Consider the following 21,176-nt stretch of genomic DNA (forward strand, 5'->3'; position numbering starts at 1 on the left):
GGAGGAAAAAAAAGAATAACAATTGTACGATACACTTGCTTCTATTTTCATATGAAAGGAATACAATGCAATGCAATGCATTTTGTGGCTTTTTGTAGTTTCTATAAGCCAGAATGTGTTTTTGATAGCTTTGCTAAATAAGAGAAGGATAGCGCACCCCACCCGGTTTGGGGGGATTGAATGGGCTTTGGAGCCCTAAGCCATGAAACAGACTGAGATCCAATGCTTTGCTGAACTGTTTTATCTTTGTAGAGGTTTGTTATTAAACGTGTATTTCTAATTATATATAATAATGGTAATATTAAGAATCTTTAAAAAAAAAGGAAAAAAAGGAAAAAAAAGACAAAAAAATCTGTGAAATTAACATGCTTGTGTATAGCTTTCTAATATATAAATATATATAATAATAATTTTTTTGTTGTTGATTTCTTAGTGGAGTTTCAATGTGCAGTTGCACATCTTTGTTTGGTTTGTTTTTTCCGAAAACTTTTTAGGCTCCAACACAAGCAAAAGCGGCAAAAGAAATCACACTGACGTCTAGTTACGTCTGACCCAACATGCATTTTGATTTCTCACATTTCATTCTATTAACTTATTGAACATGACCTTGTTTTCCCTTATTCAACATCACACAATTCAAGTTACACATTTTCCCCAGTGAGCTATTTTAGTAATTGAATTCCACAAATGGTTGTTGAGGAATCAATCCTCGAATGATTGGAAAGTGAATTCAATTTTTCTACCTGCTCGAGTTCAATTATTTTCAAATGAAACATATTTGCAGGCAGTTTTGACAGCTGCATGAGGAAAATTGGATCACGTTGTTGTTAATTTTTGATCGATAGCTATTTCGATTACGCAAACTAGCCACTTATATCTGCCGCGGAGTCCTGTATCTGCTGTCATTTAAGTGTTATGATATTTCAATGTGCATATTTCATGCAGGTTCACTATGTTGTTACTGTATAGTCTGTGCATTCAAACAGAGGCAGAGCCTCTATAGCAGTGTTCTTCTCAACTCTCCTTTTGTAAAAATTCAATATACAAAAAGGTTGAGAGGGAAAAATAAAAAAAATATTTCAGGCGGATAAGTGGAGAAACCAAAGCCAGTGGCATTTGTGTGTTGTAAACTTCTTATTTTCACATTCATTTATGTTTTTATTTTGCAACCATTGAAAGTGACAATAAAATAAAAAAAAATGTTGAATGTAGAATTCCTTTTTGACTTGCACCAATGCCAACAGCATCAACCCTACTTTGCTTTGACTATAACAATAATTAGCCTCAATTTATATTCACTCACAACTTGAGCTATTGCCAATATGTCAGGGTCACTCATTGGCTGCCTTTGACGGTGAGTGACGGCCAATCCATTTGAAATGGGATCGAAAATCTATTGCTGTCCATGGTCCTGAAACATGGTCATTCATTGGATGTCTTTCAGTGAGCCAATAGTTAAAGATAAAATTTAGGCCAAGGGTATTTACATGTTTTCCTTTTTGTGTTTGTGTTTCATTTACATTTCATTATCTGTTGATCAGTTGTATCATGAGATTAAAAAGTAACATTGGTACTTCCAAATGACTTAAACAATACTCATTTGATGTATTGACACTTTGCAGTGCAAATGGGAGAGCATCCACCTGTATAGCCATGTGTAATATCATATCATCCCTCTTTGTTCCTCCACATTATGTGGTTTATTTAAATCTAAAGAAAGAAGAAAAAAAAAGATTTTGTTTCTGTCCAATGCTTAAAATCGTCAGTCTGTAGTGTGAAATGTAGCTTGTGTCAACCCAGAGATTGGGGCAGGTTTGGAGATGTTTTTTTGCAAAGAATATGAGCGGCTTTCAGCGGCATAAGCTGGCCTTTGTCGCCACTTGAGACTCACGATAATGGCGTTTAATGAAATCTACACGTGGAACTCAAAGGGACTGGACTGTGTGTAGTGGGCTGGGATATACAAGTCACCTCTGCTGAGGGGAGAGTTTGAATTGTTTGTACTTTGCAGAAATTTCAGTAAACCTACTGGCTTTCTTAGTTATCCTCATTGTGACTTTGTGTGACTTCATTGTGTATGTTTTTTTTTTCTCTTTTGAGTCTTGGCGACCGTTTAGCTGCAAAGAGATGCAAATGGTCACAACAGTGACTCGTCAGCATTTTTCTATCAATATTCCTGGCAAAGCATTTATTCAAATCAGATTAAAATAGATTGATATAACCCTTTTGGGGACAGTAGTCATTAATGTGATCAGCTATTCAAAAGTTGGCCCTCGAACCCATTTAACTATTAATTTTGGTCATCAGAATAAATAATAATAAATCTTAGCAATTATTATTCTCATTTTCTGAACTGCTTTATACTCATTAGGGTCGCAGGGGGTGCTGGAGCCTATCCCAGACACCCTGAATCGATGGCCAGTCGATCGTAGGGCATAACCATGCACACTCATACCTATAGGGGCAATTTAGAGTGTCCAATCAGCCTACCATGCATGTTTTTGGAATGTGGGAGGAAACCAGAGTACCCAGAGGAAACCCACACAGGCCCTGGGAGAACATGCAAACTCCACACAGGTGGACATGAAGTGGATTTGAACCCAGGACCCCAGAGCTGTGAGGCCGACACCCAAACCACTCACGCCACCACAATAACTATTATTTTGAAATTTTATTATTTCTCCTAATCATTCAAAAATGCATTTTTTTATATTTTCTATAATTATAAATACTTTAATGAAATGAGACATTGTTCATTAGAAAGTAATCAAATTCAAAATAATCATAAGGAATTACTAATGGTTAAGGCCCCATAACAGTTTATTTTTTTCATAGTACTTACCTCATCGTCTGCCTTTGAAAAAAGTTCACATCCAATTATTTTAAACGAGGAATGGCTGTGAATTCTCATGCTTCAGAAAAATTGATATTTCTAGAAAACTTTTCCATTTTAACTAAGAGGGTGTTCATCCTGGTTTAAATGAATTGGACGTCTAGAACTGCCAATGGCATCTAATTAATTGCAAATGTTTTTTTAATCATAATTAGTCATTGAAAAGATTACATTTAGTGAAAAGGAAATTGAGCAGTTTAAATCAGACATTATTAAGAACATACAAGTAATAATAGTTATAATACATTTTGTCATATTCAATGATAAATTTCACTTCTGATTTAGTGGGATGGGAAATTTTGGTCCTCCATTCAAACCATTGTGTGTGTTATAGTGTGTGTTTCCTTTAAAGTTGGCTAAACGGCATCAATGTACATTTTTAAGAATCGTATGATAAGTGGACATTTTCGTTTGAAATCTTTCAAATGAAAGTCTTTTCAAAAAGTTTTGCTATGGCTTTGTTCAAAAATACTTCTCCCTTTCGTTGAATTCATTGTTTGATTGACATTTTAAAATCGCACACACATTTACTTTATGAACAAACAAGATGAAAGATGAATATTTTAAATGCAACTAGCTTCCAAAAGGACTGCATTCATGACTGCACACAACCATTTTGTTTATAACAATTTCTTGTTTTCAAGTCAACTAAGTTATATTTAAAATGTAATTTAAAAAAGTCAACCCTTTATTTAAAGAATACACTTTTCAAAGAAAACAGCACAATTTAGTCTAATGAATGCATCCTGCAAGGTAAACTTTTAAAACATGAATCAGGAATTTGTGGTGTATGATTATAATTTAGATTTTAAATGAATTATTTATAAGGTATAATAACATTGGGTTACAGAAACACTAATTTTATATTAAACGGTAAAATGAAACACTGTCCCTGTCACTTTTAGTCCAATAAACAATGCTGTACACATCAAGCATGTTAAAGTGAAACGATTGCTCATATTAAGTGCATATAGAGCCAAATATACCCACAACTTAATACAATATAGTCACTCCGGCTCATCCATTAAAACAGACCTGGGCAATCCGGTCTTCGGGGGCCTCGGTGGGTGCAGATTTTTGTTCCAACTATTTATATTTCTTATGAAACAAGAAGCACCTGACATTAATCCAGTTGATTGCACTTTCCTCTTATGGATTGGAACAAAAACCTGTACCCACTGCTGCTCTTTGTGGAATTAATTGCCCAAGTCTGCATTAAAAGATGAACATAATTCAAATATTTAATGTACAGAAATTACGTTCCAACTTTCAAAGCTTGAAAAATGTCGAATTGACTTCTATTTTAATTTTACCTGCAGAGTACAGTATTTTTTTAAAGCAAGTTTCGTGGAAAACGTGCATTTTTGCACCTCATCGAAGCCGCTTTTTCCAGATGCAGTTGTAGTCATTCTTCTTTTTTGCCGCTAGATGTCATTATTGAGTCATCAATCTCGGCACTTCGTGATCGGCAATAAGGAACATTATAATAATACTTGGTAGTAGATTTTTCCAATTCGATCACATTGCCATTGACGGAGAAAGACGTCTATTTAATTTGAATACAGAGAAGTTGGCAGCGTCTAATGCCGTCAAAGGCACTGCAACATAAACCCTTAAGGCTGTAAAACGGATGCGAGGCAAAAATAATATGGTTTCATTTTATGTTATATAGTTTAAATACCATCAATTTGTCTAAATGCGTGAACTGTGCATTATAATAATGCAACAGTACAATGTAACATCATGTCCCTGTGCACAACAAAATGAAAATAATTATTCCAGTTCCAATGTACCACTTAAAAAACATTTACGATGGTAAGAAAATATTCTCGTTAATATTATATTACAAGCATAACGGTTGCAGGGTTGCACAAGATCTAACTAAACATATTATGTCCCTTGACTTTAATTCATGCAAATATTACATGCTTTTTTTCTTGTGATAATTTGTCAAGTGTGTTAAACATAGTACAGAGAACATTAAAATAATATAAGAAATAAATTAGATTTTCACAACTATAAAGAATAAATATAACACCACTGTTTTGAGAAGTTTCTGTAAAGCTCTGTGCAATTTAAAATGGCAGATAGACTCAACCTTACACGTTAACATTGCCAAATTCTTGGTGACTTTTTTGAGGTGCATTGAGACGAAATTTCTAGAAAATCTGTTTAATTACAAGACGACGATGTAACAGCAGTTTTAAGGTTACGTGCATGGCGACCTATCACTAATTTATTATGATTATAGCGACGTGTAATCAAATTTTAGTTATTAGGTTTAAAAAATGCGTCACTGTAATTTTTACGAATGGAATTTCGGTTATTTTGCCTTTTATTTGAAGGGCGTTTATAATGTCACTTTCCGGTCGTCTTTGTAAGGGAGCAGATTGGTCGAGGTGCGCCCATGCATGCAATCTGACAACATTCATCATTTATTTACATAATTAAAAACATCTCCATCCTCTAATATCAAATAATCCACACAAACCCTTAAATACTTAATATTGAAATAGCAATCACTGGACCAAATAAAAGTCAGTATAAATGATGACTATAATACAACAATACAATTATTCTCATAAATACTCTCGTATTAAAAAAAATAATACCATCGGAGAATGTTGCAGCTTGCAGTCGTCTCATTAAAAAAAATATTTAAAAAAATAAAAATAATAATTGTTGTTCGGTTGGTCCACGTTGAGGTCACTCATCTTTTCTTCTTTGTGCTCCAGAAGCGTCAAATTAAAAGATAATTCTGTAATATAAGACCCCCCGCCGGTTAAGAAGAAAAAAAAGAGTGGAAAGGGGCGAACATTAGTCCGTCTGCGGCCATGCAAGCAGCCAAGCCCACGCACAATGACCGTGTACTACCAGTCACATTTGCATATTCGGATGTGCTAATTGCTTTGGTGTATTTAAATATGGCTGCACGTCGACGTCACTGGATGTGCACGCGCAACCTAACGGCAGCCTGAATTAATTAGACAGAGGGAGGGCTCCCATGATTTTTAATACTGATGAGAATATAACGTCAAGATGGGAACCAATAAATAAAACCTCCAATAAAACTGTATTGACTGTATTTAATATTTGTACTACAATGATAAATAGAGATGTATATATTGAATTTCCACAAATAAACCATACTGTCATTATTTATGCACTCAAATGTGTTATTATTGATAACTGTAACACCTTTATATTTGAGTCATTATTATCAAGATATCTTTTAAAAGTGTGTTTCTATCATTTAAGAATGTGTACGGATGTGTTATAGTGGAAATAAATGTGAGTGGGGTTGGTTGACTGTGCATGGTTTGTGTCATCGTGCTGTAGTTGGAGGGACATGAACACTTTTGGGGGGTAACAAAAGAATTTGGGGGCACTTGTTCGGATTTCTGAGCACGTCCTCACATAGAAGGGTGGACTTTTCGTCCCCCCCCCCCTTCCGCGCCCCTCATCATCATCAGCAGCAGCAGCAGCACCATCATCATCATCACCATCCCACTCCATCATCAACCGAGTGACTGAAAACTCTACACGCACTTTTTCTATTTGGTGGCAGTATGGTAAAGTCCCCCCCCCTCCCCACACACACACATATACCTCCTCCTCCTTTTCTCTCCATCCCTCCCCCCTTTCTCCCTCTCTTCCTTCCTAGCTCCGTTTATCATGATCCTGGGATATGGTCACACTGTGCTCAGAGCGGCTCCAGCATGCATCAAATGCAGGTTATTCCACAAAGTGCACGGCGTCTGCCCCCCCCCCCCCCCCCATTCCTACTTTTCTTTCTTTTTCTTATTTTTGAACGGGATATTTGAAGCAGAAATGTGACGGCAAGACAAAGACGGACGACACACTTCAAATGATGCACCTTTCTATGAAGTAAGTGCAAGTTTTAAGTTTGATTTGTGAAAGAAAAGTTTACATTTGAATTATGTGTAATATAGACATGTGTTAGTTGAGTATGGATTGGTTATTTAAAAAAAGAAGAAAAAAAAAACAAGTTTGGGGTTGATTTTCTTTTTGACCCAGATTGGAGTGACTTGCTTTTTATTGCTGCAGTTATTTTAAGTTATTTGTAGTGCAACTCATATATTTTAAAAAGAAAATAAACTATTCTTAACATATATATCTACATATATATAATTATATATAATATTATTTGATGTGTGTGTGTTTTTTTTAGACGTTTAACCATACGTTTGCTCAGGTAGACTTGGGTGGAGATCAAATACTTCGTCATTTGATATTATGAAAAAAAAAAACCATAAAGTCCCACTTGTAACATTACATGCTTTAAGTAAAATGTTGTCATTTATGAATCTAACAAACATGTCATTTACGTGTACAATTTCGTATGCAGTAGCCTACATCTTGTCACAAAAAAATTGAAGCACGATTTGTATTTGAATTCTTAGGGTGTAATGACGTGAGCCTGTGAATGTGTGTGCGTGTGTGTGAGAGAGAGAGTGCGTGTGCGCGTGTGGGCGTGCGTGTGTGTGCGGGTGTGTGGGTGTGTGCGCGTTTGTGTCTGTGTGGGTATTTGTGCGTGTTAATTCGTGCGTGTATTTGTACGCGTGTATTTGTGTGAGTGTATTTGTTTGAGTGTATTTGTGTAAGCGTGCGTGTATGCGCGTGCGTGAATACGCCCGTGGAAGGCCCGTTCTGAAGCCTTAATGAGATGGCTATATTTTAATCTAATAGGAAAGAGAAATTTTGATCTTATTCAACTTAAAAAAACTGATATTTTTAGTGCTTGCTATTTTCACGTATTTTCAGAACACGAAGTATGTTGTTTTGATATTTGCGATTGTGATATATACGATGTATCATATTGAAGAAATGAATGTAAGTGTGCAAGAGAATAAGAATGTAAATTGTGCTTCAAAATATGATATTTCATAAGTAAAAGCAGTGTACACGTATAATATTTGACTCATTTGGACACACGGTTAGCCCCGCCCACCAGCCACACTGCGAGTGGGACCCTTTGGCGAGTGGATGATGGCGTGATTGACAAACATCATCCTCAATTAAGGAAATTGCTTTACTCGTCTGTGTCGTGTCAAAAATTCTGCAGAAAGATGTAAACGTGTCGTAAGTGGTCAAAAAAGAGCGTCATGCCATACGTGGTAATATCGCTCGTATTATTGCTCTCACGAGTCGTGTTGCGTTCAGAATGCTTGGGGAAAAGAACAACATGGTTACGGTGCCGTTGGAGTCTTCGCTACGGATGCGCAAAAAAAAAATGGAAGTCCACATTTTGACGCAGAAGCGAAATCTCCTCGTTTCTTTTCTACTCCCGTCTCGGTTCTCTTTTTCCTCGCGCGCATTCTCCACTTAAACGCATTTTTTCGGTGTCAGGTTGAGGCAAAGAAATGGAAAATATTTTTTCCCTGACGTGAAAAACGACGTGAACGTTGCTTCTTACCGGCAAAGAGGATTTTTTTCCACCCAGCGCGGACGTGTGCGCGGATACGGAGGGAAGAGGAGCAGAATGAGGAGTGAGGGATGAGGGTAGCAGTGGTGGTGGGGGGGATTTAATTTTGCTTTTCTTCATGACATCATCGTATTTACATACATCGTGGTCCGAGACCTCTGACCTCACCGGGGTTGGTCCATATTTTGTCCAGCCCCCCCAAGCTTTTGGGAATGGCCCCTTTCCATCCATCCACACTCCTTGCGGATGAGGGGAAACATACACGCCGCCTGCATAGTGGAAACCGCCGGCTGCGAAGCTTTGAGGCATCGCCTCTCCTTCATTGGGAGCAAGGACAATCTGATCCTCGAAAGCAAGATCCAGACTTCCTAATCCGAAACATTTGCGTCCTAATTCCCTGCGCTGTTCCATGGGAAAGACGGACCCCCCCCCCCCCCCTCTATATCTCTCTCTAGCTCTCTCTCCTCACACCTTCCTGGTTCTTCTCTGGCCTCACAGGATATCTATGGCTGCTCCACAACGATTTAATAGAGGCGAACGAGTCTTATGTGGAATTCAGGCTCATTTGCATTGCAGATGAGGGCCCTGTGCAAGGATGACTGCACTCTATAACTGGCCTGCTTCAACTCACTCATATTGCTTCATGTCAAGTCAATGTAACATTAACATTGGGATTATCATTTTTTTTCTTGCCCTCTTTCTCATGGAGGATTTTTTTTGCATCATGTGTAGTGACCGCAAAACTGGAATATAAGGCAGAATGTCATTTTTTATTATGCTTAAATGTATTTTCAATTGTAAGAGTCGGAGAGTTGGAAATCAGAAGCGGAGGAGTTGTGCATGTGGATTATTGCAGAAGATTAGGAAGTGTGTTGTTATCTTTGGTTATCTAGCTGTATGAGTGTTCTGCTCGTCATAAAGCTAGATAACCGAAAGTAAAAATCACTTCTACACTCATCAAGAAAATGCACCTTGTCTTGTGTATATGTAGCAATTAGGATTTAAACACATGGAAATGTATTGTTAATTGTTATTTGCTAACTTGGTGATATATTCAGGAGAATTGTAATAGCATTGCCTATACACTAAACTTTCCTTACACCATCACCATACATGGTTGACATTTATGGTTGCTTATTGTATTATATCGACGAGCATTTAGGCTCATATATATTTCTACAAGTTCAACTCAAGAAACAGTACTGGCATCCCAAAGCAGGGGGGTACCAATAATTGGGATGTATTGGGGGGCTGACAAATAGTGGGGGTTCAGAAGGGATGGGGGTCATGGGGTGTGAGGAGGAGGGTGGTGGCAGAAGAGGGGGAGAGTGGCTGTGTTTGGGGGGGTCGGGCCGCCTTAATTGATTCCGTTAACCGCAGTGCAGGAGATGTGAACGGCTGGACCATCCCATTCCCACGCTCGGTGGGGGCAAGTGGCAATGCCATGAGCGGGCCCAATATGATGGGAGGTTGGGGGGGGGATAAATGTAGGGGACTTGTCATGAAAAGATGTCAAGTGCACCCTACTCATCTGCATCCCCAAAGAAAGGCCAACGTAGAGTAGACTAACGGTCTTTGAACGTCTCACGCCTCTGCCAGTTGTATGCATAATGGCATAGCCATTATCTTAGTTATAGACTTAGTGATTTTCAAAGGCTTGTGCTACATATGGCCCCACTTCAACACTCTGCACTTAGGCATTTAGGTACACTATGTAATTTCACTGATGTCTTTATGTCCTTTGTGGGAATTTGAACTTGGCATCTTTTTTAGGGCCCATCTCATTTTAAGACATATAATGTCAAACAAGTGTATCAGCTCAATTCTATATATATTTTTCTAGTTAACCATATTGATTTGATTTTTGTTTTGTTTTTGTGTGTGTGGAAGAACAGGGAAAGTAAACATGTGGCAGCGTCATTTTTTTGTTATTTCAGCAATCTTGTGGCTCATAAGGTGTGGACAACTTGACTCACAAGAAAGCGTTTATTATTTATGACAATACAATACAGTATAGATGCTGTTATAATGTTCCATGATTCAAAATGTGACACACTTCAATTTGGTTAAAGGGCCTTCAATTGATTATATGTGCACGTTTAGGACAGTTATATGTAAAGCCCAAGTTAAAAAAAACAAAAAAAAGGCATTTGACATTTTGGGGGAGATTTTTCTGGCTGAAACATTTCCGCCTTTAAAATAAAGAGTATATTTTTGAGCTAAAATGAAAAGATCTAACTTGTTTTTCGTTGTATTGTCACATTTTTTGGGGCAATCAGCTAAAACAAAAACACACTCATTACTTATTTTAAACATAACGTTAACTTTTACAAGCTTGTTCTACGTATAAAAATCCATTTGATTGGACCATTGAGCAAGCATTAAACATATTACCGTATTTTCATGACTGTAAGGCGCACTTAAAAGTCTTAAATTTTCTCCATAATAGACAGTGCGCCTTATAATACAGTGCGCCTTATAATACAGTGCGCCTTATAATACAGTGCGCCTTATAATACATTGCGCCTTGTATATGGAAAACTCATTCATTGAGGGTGCGCCTTATAGTCGTGAAAATACGGTAACCTAGAACAATAAATTTTTACACGCTTAATAGTGAGTTATAAGAATTTGTATACCCTATACAAGCTAAAACTCTTTACCAAAATAGTCAATGTTATTCAACTCTCTTCATTTACCCAAGTTTATAGTTTAAGGGCAGCATATTTTACTCACTTTATTTTGATCAATAGACTGAATTGTCCTTCCCTGACATTTTTTCTTGCAATTTTGTTGGTTATTTTCCCAAAACAACTTGCAGAGAGTTGGCCAGTGCTGTTAGGATTTAAAGTGTTACCATTTAATTTTGTGTTTCTTTGTTTGTGCCTGTTTGTTAGGATTGTGTCTTTGTTAGTTTCAGTATAAATTTCAGTGCAAAGCTGTGTAAAGCACAGCCTAAGTCCTTTTTTCAACTTTATTTTCAGAACAGTTTTGTTTTGATCAGGGTTACGGTTATGATTGTGAGTGGTCGTTTGTCCTTCTTTATGCCCTACGGCTGACTGGCAACCAGTCTCAGGTGTAGTCTGCCTTTTGACGAAAGTCTGATGGGATAGGCTCGGCAATCCTTACAGGGATGCGCAGTACACAAGAGGATTAAATTATTATTATTTTTAGGACATTGGTTAGCAATGACATTGATAGAAGTCCAATCCTTTAGAACTGGCAGTGTTGGCAGCAATTGTTCGATCATTGGCAACCCCTTCCAATCTAAAGGGTTTGGACATCTATAGCTGTCATTGGCACTAAAACATGATCATGCACTTCCAGTTCAAATGGCTCATTAGTTGCCATTTGATTTGAATAGTGACAAAACCACTGTGACCATGAAAGGTGTTTTCATATTCACCCAAAAGGAAATCAGCATATTTTATGTGTGAGGCTTTTACATGCATTGTGAACACAGGACATAGCAGCTTCTACAAAAAGTAGAACAACCTTGGTTGAGTTCTCTCATTGAGCATATGAATAGTCTACATGTAGGGATGACTTAGGATTTGTGAATTATTATGCGTTATTAGCCACAGAAATATTTTGGGCATTTTATTTCCATTTAGGGGAAAAAAGAAGAGAAAATAAATGACCTCTTCCTAGTCATGTCAATGTCATCCTCTTTTTTTATTCAGCCTGTTTGTCAAAAAATGCCATACATTGTAGTCTTTGTTGGGAAGTAAGCTTGTATATATATATATATATATATATATATATATATATATATATATATATATATATATATATATATATATATATATATATATATATATATATATATATATATATAACATTGATTCTTTGGATGATATGATCTTTGACAAATAGTTTTATTAAAGTCAATGACCTTTGACTTTATATGATGTTATTTACACATTTAACCTAACCCCTACTTATATGATTTGAAAACAAAGTAATTTGAATGTTTTGACATTTGACCAAAAAATAGGCATCTGTATAAATGTGGATATTGTTTAATATTCGTTTTGATTGGATCTTAGCTTAAGCATTCAAAACATCAACCCAACTGGACTCCAACTCTACCCCTCTAGTAAGTAGTCCTGTTGATTCTGTGTCGACAGTTAGCCAATCCATGCAAATAGTGGGTCTCCATCCCGTGGATGAAAGGGAACAATGGCAGCATCTCGTTCAGCAACGTCTGTTTGTCTGGGCTTAAGCTTGGTCTATGTCGCTAGTTTTCTATCTGTGTTCACGCATCTGTGTGTTTATGCGTGTATGTGCGTCTCCTGGACATGAACTTGAACTTGAGACAGGCAGCCAGACACCATCTGTGCACCAGGGCTAATGAATTCAGTGCATTCATGGCTGCAGAGCGAGCCTAGGCCAGTACCACCCATTGATGAGCAGATGACCCCTATAGTCTGAGTTAGCTCTTCATCACTAATAGAATTCAACAATAGCAGCTGCTAGTAAGGGGACTTTGCCTCTCTGTTGGAGGAAAAAAAGGGGTAAGTGCGTGTGTAGCGGTAGAACTTAGTGCTGTACATGTGGGGATTTCAAGCACTGTTAAAAGCACTGGCCAGCTCTTTTACTGGCAGCGTCATGTTAAATTTACTGCCTTAATAATTGAAAGGGCTGCCTGTTTCCCCTGGAAAAAAAGGCTAGTAAGTGAATGAGGCATAAAGCTTAAACAAGCCGGGCACAATGTGATTTCCTGCAGGCCCTCCTCGTCTTAGTCTGTCACAATCACAGTCGCGCATACGCATGCGTACACAGAATAAGGCTTTTCCCTCTGGTTGGTGTCGTCAAGGCAACGGTAGGTGAGATCACCGTGCGCATGGCAGCATCAGCCTCTGCCAGTTTGGCCCGGTTTCATTGGTTGTGAGAGTGCGTGTTGTGAATGACGTCGGCAACAAACCAAAACGACACCTGTGTTCTATTGAGTGAATGGAAACAAACTATTGCAATGTTGTCAAAGTTAAGGCCCGGGGGCCAGATATGTGTTCTGTCCTACAAGTACTCAAGTACATTGACTTTTTGAGGAATAATATATATATATATATATATATATATATATATATATATATATATATATATATATATATATATATATATATATATATATATATATATATATATATATATATATATATATATATATATATATATATATATATATATATATATATATATATATATATATATATATATATATATATATATATATATATATATATATATATATATATATATATATATATATATATATATAGTAAATATTTTTTATTTTAAAAAAGAATTAACCTGACTATAATAAATAATTTCCTTTTTGTTTTAATATTAAAAATTAAAATAAAACAATTAAAATGGAAAAAATGACCTGTTTTTGCTTTAAAAATGGCAAAAAAACTGTTTGGGAATGAATTCTAAAAAGAACATCATAAAATAATTAACCCCTTTTTTTCTTTTCAGTTAAGAGTAAATTAAACCAAAAAAATGGAAAAACAATAAAAGGAACATTTGGTTCAGCAGGCTCAGAAATATGGTATGGAACCCTTTTAACCCTCTAAAATGAACTATCAAAATACTTGTCATTTACTCGACTAATTGGCAGACATCCAGTAATGGCCTTCCGAGAGAAACCATAATTACAATGCGGCCTGCAGCCAAGATGACTTGACACCCTTGCGCTATTGTGTTTGACTTTCATTTCAAATAAAGGCTTTCTGAGGTCCATCTCTTATGTAGAGAGTCAAGTTATCCAAAGATTTCAGTATTTTAATCTCTAATCTAATCTTTTGCACTACAGCTATCAAGACTACCCTATTTTTGGACTATAAAAAGACTCAAGTATTTGTCGCAGGCCCAGCCAAATTGTGAAAATAGTGTGGTTTATAGTCCGGAAAAGACGGTATTCGCACCACCGAGGTGTCTTTTTTATTATTTTGCTTATACTGTGTCTTTGTTTTATCATCCTTTTTCGTTTTGAGGGTTGAGATTAATGCAATTTCATTCTTCTGTATGCTCAGTACTTATTGCGAGTTTTGCAAGAAGTTGACCCTTTGTTTGACCTTTTGACCTCTCACAAAAACGTATGTGGCTGTCATACTTTTCAATAATCTAGTGAGGAATGCTGCATCATTCAGCCCTTTTTAATGACATCATGCATGGCTACTTGAGCGTCTTGTTGCAAGCAGCGGGCATGCTGTGCTCTGCCATGCTGTAGACAGCATGGTCTTCTCAGAATTTTAACGTCATTGAGTCGTGGTTTTAGGTGCTGCAAGATTTGCGGCCATTGGGGCAATAGACATTTTCAAATACTATTTATTTTAGTACTATTAATTCATTGATGGCGAAAGATTCATTTGACCTGGGAGAGACTGACGGTGAATGATCGCTGCCAAGTCTAACTGTAAATAACGAGTAGAATGACTATTTTGCGTTGTGGGGGGGAAAAAACAATGAAGGGTCTGGGTCACACCGTTTTGTGTTGCTTTGATTTTTTGGTTTATTTTGGTTTGATTTCTTCAATATTTTTGGGTGCAGAAAGCACAATTTTTCAACGATAACATTCAGTTTTTGAAAATCCGGATCCCTTTTTTCTTTTAAAAATTTCAAAATCCATACACAAGGCACATTGTATTATAATTCTTCGAAGAAATAAAGGATATAAGGGTGACTTAAAGTCCATACTTGATTACTTTATTGGACTGCTATGGTTGTTTTCGGGGCCTTGACACCCAACCCTCTTATAATTAACACCCTCGGTGTGCAAAAACAGGTGAAATCTGGAGAGAAAAAATTTCAATGTGAGATCAGATTTGGATTTTACACCGTGAAATTAATTATGAAGAGCCATCTGACTCTAAACAAGAGACTATGCCCAAAAGTAATGTTACCTTGTCTTATTATAATTTATTGTAATATAACCAATGTCACTACAGCAGTTTAAAATTGCGTCATATGCCCCCAAAAAAGCAATTTTGCTATTTTTCCACTCCCTCTCTAAAGCTAGATGCCATGCATGCCCTCTTGGATGTCCAGGCTCCACTGCCTTTTGATTAATGATTAATGATAAATTGATTTGATTAATATATATTTCTTTCCCTAATGCATTATTTATCTTGCACTAATTACAAAATAGTGGAGCATACACTCCAAATATGGTATATGCTAAATATTTCGACAACATATGCTCAAGGTACTATTGTGATTTTCAACCCCCACTGTACTATAGTGTTGTAGCAACTCTGACATTTTAAACAGATCGGACTTGATCATAATATACCCATATAGAATTGTCGATTTATCCAATCTTAATTGGATCTGATCATCGAATAAGATGAAAAAAATGAAGATTATTGAAGTGACAATTAAAATTTAATTTAAAAAATGTTGAAGTCCTTGACTGCCATTTAGAGTGTTAGACGTAAATTCCTTTTGAACAAGGGGTGTGTTCAAGCAAAAGAAAAAAACCCAGCCATTTCAAATAGATTGGACATCAAACCCTTTATTTGAATTTACCACAGAAAGATGAAAAGAGGCACATGATTGGACGTCTACCAACGTCAATGGCAGTCAATGAGTTAAAGGTGTTGTACTGGGCACTCACAAGGAACACTAACGGAGGAATAATCAATTCTGCAGTGGCACTATCTATGTACTAGGGACATGTTCCCTATGAAGCATAGGATATAGAGGCTTGGTTATATTTGGCAGGCAGCGCAGCATTTAAAAAATAGATGACGGTGTCGGCCATTTAAATTATACGAGTGCTCGGACTGGGGGCCGGGTAGCTGTGCTTATAGAATAGTGAGCGGGAGTTCCTATGCTCGCATTAGCATCTGGCCCTTTTATGTAAATTTGATGAGAAGAGTCATGCATATATGCCCGGGTGGGGGGTATACTCGCCTTAATATCCTTATTAGAGAGCTGTGAATTAAATATTTATAACGGGGGGCTCGGGGTTAGGAAAGGGGCCCGTCTTGTGTTGTCGTGTAGAGGAAAGAAGGATGGTAGTGACAGGGATGCTGAGGAGGAGCTACGCGCCACCTCAAGGTGCCACCATCTTAAGGCGCAAAAGGAGGGTAGTCCTAAAATGTCCGCTGGCATAAACACGTGCTCGCATACGCATTTGAGAATAGGCTACACGCCTCTATTGATGACGAAGGGGAGGTCTGATGAAACTTCGCATATTCAATTACTGTGCTTGTCCGCTTTGCATGCAGAGCATTTCATTTGCATGGATTAATGTCGCCGATTACTGTCACCTGCAAGATGGCAGTGTTTCGTTTGCGCTCCGTTCATTAGCCGCGGCCTGCAAAGCCAAATGCAGGGGAAGGTTTTACAATTTATTCTGTTTCTCTAAGAGACGAAACAAATTTTAAAAAGGTCTTTTATGATAATGATTCATCATGCACGAATGATTTGATTCGAAGCTACCTAAAATTAACATCTAGTTTATCAAACATGACATGATCAAGGAAGAGAAAACATCCGGTGATAATAATAGGCAGATGTGTTAATTATCATAAAAATGCTTGCTCAAGTGCATAAACAGATTAAAAATACAGTAAGGCAGGATTTATATCAACCGAGCTGATGCACACACACACACACACACACACACACACACACATGTACGAGCTCTGTACACTTAAATATATATAAAAATTATTGGAAACTTTTGAAATTTTTGCAAAGTAGAAAATGTTAAAATTAGGTATACAAATGTGGTCTATTTAACCAAAATATGATGTCCACTGTATGTGATGTATATGAAAGCTTAAATGAAAATCATATTATAATATTATTTTTATTATTGTTCATATATATATATATATATATATATATATATATATATATATATATATATATATATATATATATATATATATATATATATATATATATATATATATATATATATATATATATATATTTAAATTAAGAAATGCTAATCAAAACAAAAATAACAACAGTAAATCCATAAAAAATTTTCATAGTATCATTTAACTTATTGCTTTGAATGGTTCCTGGAAGATTCTACTAGTCACATTGGATTGGATGCCAAGTGTCGTCAATGGCGGTCAATTATATACTGTAAATGAATGCCCTATAAAGGGTTAGGTGCAAGTCACTGTATATTCGTGTGTGCATGTTGTCATGTTTTGCATGCACAATATCAATGTAAGACCTCCCCTCTGCCATAATGATGGGCAGTACAGGCGTGCTGCCAACAAAGAGACAATAATTAAACGGCTGCTTGTTTGAGCCGAGCGCACGCTAATGGATTGTTACTGGGAAGGAAATGAGACAGGCGGCACGGGAGGGGGAGCAGAATGTCAAAGCAGACCTGGACTTGACCTGAAGAATAATGAATCACTGAAAGCCACATACTATTTACTAATAATAGTCTCAGCAGGTGTTTGGTTCTTCTTCATTTCTTATTCTATGTTTGCAAGATGTAAACATGAACTCTATTTCTATATCCTATGTATCCTCACGTTGATGTTTGCTTAGAATCATAGGTCGACACAGGACAGTGAGGTTTTAAAAGAGTGTACAAGGTGCATAAAATGCAGGGAAGGACTAGGATGGGATGAAACGGGCCACAAAGTGAATGAAGAGAGAAAATGGAAGGAAGATAGGGCAGGAGAACGCCCTAAAACCCTGCCTTAGGGCTATACACATGCACATACTGAGCGGTCGGCACACAAGTAGAACATTACACTGGGGAATGAGGAGAATATTTTCAGATAAAGATATCTGTCAGGAACTGTGTCATGTATTGAGTTGTTTGCTCATCACAGTTTGGAATTTGACTTCTTTTGTTATGAGGGTTGTTTTTGACAAAATAACGTATGAATAAAATGTGACACTACTAGTAAATAAAAGGTGTGTGGTGTGTTTATTATTTTAGAGGAAGATGTATACATTATATAACAAATATATTTTTGCATAATTTATTAACTCACTGGTTGCTATGACACTTTCGGCACATGCACAGTTGGTTGGGGGGCAAGATGTCACAATCAGGCAGGCAGTGAAAACGTGAGTAATTTCCAATGTAAAAATACTTAAAATACGTTTAAAGGAAAGCTTCAAACACATATCGATGACAAAATATAAGTAATTCAAACCCCTACAATTATTTATATCCCATGACCTATTTCTGTATATTAAAATGCAGACATATTGAGACATAGACATATTTTATATAATGTGTTCTTACTACAAACGGTTATAAAAAAAAAGATACAATGACAATAATGTAAATGTATTTGCATTAGACAGAAAAAAGTTGGCATTTGCGTAAGATTATAGGATGAAATTTTGTGTGCGCCAAATGTAGTTATTTTAAAGTACTTTGGGCAACATTTTTTTGGGCTACTAAGACGCAACATGAGAATTCTGAAGAATTATAAAAAGTATCACCGTGATTGACAATAACAGAGTACCCTAAATTGAATCCCTGAAAAAGAACCGTATCAATAAATATGAACATGAAATCCATTCATATAATCTACTATTACCTTGGCTACATTTTGCTTTGACATTTTAAATGTTTCCTCCTGTTAAATTTTTTTTTTCTGTCATTTCTTCAGTGATGAAAACCTGAAGCTTTGCAGAAGAGAACATGGATAAGATGTTTGGGATTTCTCTTGTTTTCATTGGAGCAGTTGAAGGTAAGCTAAATCTATATACATTTAAGAGGGTTTGTGAATGTGTTTATATGAATTAAAACCACATTCATACTTCGGATCAAATGCTGTAGTTCCAAAAGTAGGTGCAACAACACTAATGTGAAAAAATAAATCAATAAAATAGATGTTTGCATGAATGTGTTTATGTTTTATGTAAAGGAATATTCAGTGTTTACTTTATATATGCAATCTTCCAAATTTTCTGCCCAAACTCCATTATGTTAAGTTTAGTCCGACCTTTTCTGTAAATTAGAGAATAACAAATCCACTTATAAAAGTATTCAAAATACCAATTTTAAACTCTTCAAAATGATAATAGAATAAAAAGAAACACATTTTTTCCTTTTTTTCCAATTGTGTCACCGTGTTATTTGTGCTTGACCATGTGTGTAAGATACAGTCAGAGATGTTAGTTGTGGTCCAGAGGAGACAGTAAACGACATAAAAACAGTTGCTCGGTTGTGATTGTGGGAACATCCCGTGACCACTTCTAATCTCGCTATAGTTTCTATTTATTGTAGTGGTGAAAACAAATAAAATATCGGTCCATTTTCTTAGCATTAATTTAACAACAAAAAACCCACATGCTCAAATCTGCAGTTTCAAAAGCATTCCCTCCAGCTGTGGAAAGCCAATACTAATTGGTCTCATTTATGTCCTGTGGAGGACATAGTTGGTTTTCAATTAGGCCTGCCCATCATCATTATTACACATTTATTTTTATTTAACTCAGAATTGGAAAATCACATTAAATGTCATGACAAATGTTACTTTGGTTCTAACAATGGGCGACTTTATTTGTTAAAGTGACCTTAGGCAATTCTGAATGAAATGCACTCACAGGTAAAATACACAAGTTTTGCATTCATAGTTCACATACAATAGAAATAGCTGCACACACTGATCAATCTTCACGACCAAGGTTACGAAATAAAAAAAAAAAAACAATAGGACATGTTTGGCAGCTGAGTAAACATACATAAACACGCACGTAAACACAGAAATTTCACTAGCACTATAACTTCCTGATAAAGCTGCATTAAGCACATTAAGAAAAACTCAAAAATTAGAGCTTCTGGCACTCAATGCTGAACCAGTCCTACTATGGTGCTGGATAAAGTGAACAGAAAAGGAATTTTTGGCCAGACTCCCCTATTGGCCGCCACACCGCTAATAGCTAATGAAAGGGGCGTCTTTATCATGGCATTTTCAAAGTAAAATACAGTATGCTACAAGATGTTTGAATTTTTGAGTTTGCATTTTGTAAATAAAATTCTGCCACGTGATTGGCTGGCCCCCAATTCAGAGGTGTCGCCTCCCTGGTACCCATGATTAGCTGGGATCAGCTCCAACACCCTCTGCGATCCTTGTGAAATTAAGTGGTTGAGAAAATGAATCAATGTAAACTAATACCCATTAAATAACATTATTTTTGCACATGCTTATTGATTCAGTCTTTCACCAACATTCATTCAGAAAAAAATAGTATTAGCTAATTGAAATATGAGTAAATCAAAAATAATAAATCCCAATGCCCTAAATTATTCATTTTTTAAAATGGCACCTATTTTCAATATATCACTTATGTATACTTTACATCCCCCTGTACCCTCAAATAAATAGCTTAACACCACCATCTCCTGCCAAGGACCATTAAAGCCAAGCTTTGACATTTTTATTTTGCATTTGTATGGACAAAACACACAACACCAAAGAACACGAACTGTCAGCATATGGTGGGCCATTACTATGGTCAAAAAGAGGGGGAAATAGTATGAACATTTAGTTATGAAAGCAAGCAGACATTTTTTTTGGGTGAAATTCTTTATTTGCCATTCATAGTTCCCGTATTTCTTTGCAAGGTAAGTCCACATTTCATGCTTGGATGAAGTCCTTTAGCCATACTGCATGCTGCAAATGCTCATGCCTCTTAGCGATAACACAATGTCAATTATATACAGTGAAACCTGTAGTAAAGCATCCACATCCAAATTCTTCCTTATACACTATATTGTTTTTTTTTAAGCCTACAATTGTAGGTTTAGTGAAAATGTTCAATTAAAGCAGACCCAATAGCATTGAACAAACACAATCCTCAAATCCAGGAAGATTTTAGCAGACT

The 21,176-nt window shown here is 36.4% G+C and overlaps 1 long non-coding RNA gene across 1 annotated transcript in view; it reads left to right on the forward strand.

Moving 5' to 3' along the window:
• Positions 1 to 6,637: 6,637 nt before the first annotated feature.
• The window catches only part of LOC144195891 (uncharacterized), a 36,344-nt gene continuing 21,805 nt past the window's right edge, over positions 6,638 to 21,176 (forward strand). The window contains exons 1-2 of the long non-coding RNA XR_013326179.1: positions 6,638 to 6,781; positions 18,956 to 19,036. This is a non-coding gene — a long non-coding RNA (uncharacterized LOC144195891). The remainder of the gene's footprint in view (positions 6,782 to 18,955; positions 19,037 to 21,176) is intronic.

Source organism: Stigmatopora nigra, chromosome 4 (genome assembly GCF_051989575.1).
Source record: "Stigmatopora nigra isolate UIUO_SnigA chromosome 4, RoL_Snig_1.1, whole genome shotgun sequence".
NCBI lineage: Eukaryota > Metazoa > Chordata > Actinopteri > Syngnathiformes > Syngnathidae > Stigmatopora > Stigmatopora nigra.